The sequence below is a fragment of the Penaeus chinensis genome, chromosome 32 (assembly GCF_019202785.1).
Source record: "Penaeus chinensis breed Huanghai No. 1 chromosome 32, ASM1920278v2, whole genome shotgun sequence".
Classification (NCBI taxonomy): domain Eukaryota; kingdom Metazoa; phylum Arthropoda; class Malacostraca; order Decapoda; family Penaeidae; genus Penaeus; species Penaeus chinensis.
This window is the reverse complement of record NC_061850.1, coordinates 21085361-21087860: the sequence shown is the minus strand read 5'-3', so window position 1 is coordinate 21087860 and position 2500 is coordinate 21085361. Positions and strand designations below refer to the sequence as shown.

Here is a 2500-nt window from a genome sequence, read left to right as displayed (position 1 = left end):
ACTGCACAGACAGATGTGTGATGTTTAGTCAACAAAGATGCACTGTTAGATGCAAGAAATGGCTCCATAAATAATTGGGTATATTGTATAATCTACTTAAAGTTGTTATAAGTACTGCAAGTTAAACAAAAAATCTACTCTTTTATTTATGATAACCTTAAACAACCATCAGAATGCATGAAGAAAAGTCAATTACATTTTTGTGTTTAACAGATTAAACGGAATACCCATCCTTTTAAGTACCTTTGAATGTTTATGATGAGTGAAAGTGTGAGCGTGAGTGAGTGAGTGAGTATGTGCGTGCATATGTATATGTGTGTATACATACATATAAATATAAATATATATATATATATATATATATATATATATATATATATAAATATATATATATGTATATATATATGTATATATATATGTATATATATGTATATATATGTATATATATGTATGTATATATATATATATATATATATATATATATATATATATATATATATATATATATATATTATATATGTTTATATATATTGGATAGAATAGTACTCATTTGAATCTTTAAAATTTATTAAAGTATGTTGCTCCAAAAGAACACAATGAGCCTATTTCAAGATACAGAACTTAACATATCACAGCCTAAAGACATGAAACTGGCTGTATTAATTACATGTCAGAGGTTATAAAAATTGCCTGGGTGAAAATACATAACATACTTCAAAATAAATCAATCACATATGGGGTACTTCAAGCACTTCATATGAATAAGTCCAATTTCAAATATATATATAATTTTTATTTTATAATTTTTTTCTATTGTTTTTATTTGTATATACATTTACTATTCTGACAATCCATGAAAAAGCACACGAAATGAAGTCCAGAAAAAGAAATATGTGTTATGCACACAAACTAAAGAAAATAAGCTCAGCCCAAACTGAGATAAATGTAATAAGAGAAAAACTGCTTCCTGTTAGAGACTCTTAATCTTTTGAGCATCCAGACAGGTTATATGAACTGGAAAAAAATAGAGAGACATAGAAAATAAAGAAAGGGAATTAGGAGAGAAGAACACGGGGATCTCAAATTTACATCGTAGCAAGAGAGTACTGCACTGCACCATATATTTATTCTTGCAAACACACACATTCACACCTATATAAACATTTCGCACGAGCAAATACACTGTTATACATCTGCGTAAAATACAGCTTTATGCACGATGTAAAATTACAAGCCATAAATGCCCATAGTTAACCCTACAATGATGGTGCCAGAAATTTGTGTCACTCATTCTGGCAACCATCTAGCCTTTTGGCCAGGGAGTTCACTGAGTATAGTGGAACTTCCCGCTTGACTTGCTTTAACAAGTCGTCGTGCTTATAGCTGTGCATCATGATGAGTTGGTTTTTCATGATGGTTACAGGCGTATCCAGCTATAAGAGGTTAAACTCCACACAGTCTGTGTATGTGATAGTGTGAGTGTTTGTGAGGGAGTGTAGAGAAGGGTGTATGTGGGGGGATATAAATATGGGGGATTAGGTATGGGATGTAGGTGAGAGGTGATGGAGGTGTGGGGTGATGGAGGTGTGGGTTGATGGAGGTGTGGGTTGATGGAGGTGTGGGGTGATGGAGGTGTGGGGTGATGGAGGTGTGGGGGTGTAAGGTAAGTTTAAGAGATGTGTGGGGTGTTAGTGTACAGGGGAGTAGGTATAGGCATTGGCATAGGTGTGGGTATGTGGGTACGAGTAAAAGGGTAAGTGTGCTGTAGATGAGAGAATACGTGTATTTCTGTGTGTATGCGTGAACATGTGTATGCAGTATGCAAGGCTAAAGGTGACTGACAAGATTGAACCAAATCGGAGGTGGAATGTCTCTGTAGTAAGGGAACAATGTCAAGGGAATAAATATGAAAAAAAAAAAAAAAAAAAAAAAAAAAAATATATATTTCATAACTAGCTACTGCCTCATTTTGAATTCAATTTCTTGATAACAGGGAGGGTATACGTGACTTGCTGCACTTTTGCAACTTGGCACATTGTCACATTAGTGGACCATTGTAACTCTCAGATAGCTTGGATCATGGCAGAATACAGGGTAATGCATGAACCAAAGCATGGTGTCAATTCTGAAATGCACTCAGAATTCAGTAAAGGTACTTCATAAATTTACACAAGTACTCTAGGGACAATTTTGTAGATGAGCAAAGGTGTTCTAAATGGTACATGTTCTTTTCTGTTTTCATGTACCTATCTATCTCATCTAAAATACAGTGTTTGTTTGAATAATATTGGACCAAAGTAATTATTACAAATAAAAACTGTATCCAAACAATTGATGACATTAAAAAGTAACTACAGACTACCACAGTAAATAATGAATTTAATCCTTTAAAAAAGTAAAACAAAAGAAGAAGGATTTGAACAATCTTTGCAAACACCATACTTCTGTATTAATGGTTAATTTTTAATGAGAAACTAATGTCTGTTAATGGCACACAAAA

At 33.0% G+C, this 2500-nt stretch overlaps 1 protein-coding gene across 2 annotated transcripts in view; it reads right to left on the bottom strand.

Annotated features, from left to right (window-relative positions):
- Window positions 1–549: 549 nt before the first annotated feature.
- LOC125042548 (E3 ubiquitin-protein ligase RNF185-like) overlaps window positions 550–2500 on the bottom strand; it is a 21553-nt gene continuing 19602 nt past the window's right edge. For both annotated transcript variants that reach the window (XM_047638239.1, XM_047638238.1), the window contains one exon: window positions 550–2500. This exon is cut by the window's right edge and continues 1295 nt beyond it. The gene's annotated coding sequence lies outside the window, so the exon portion shown is untranslated.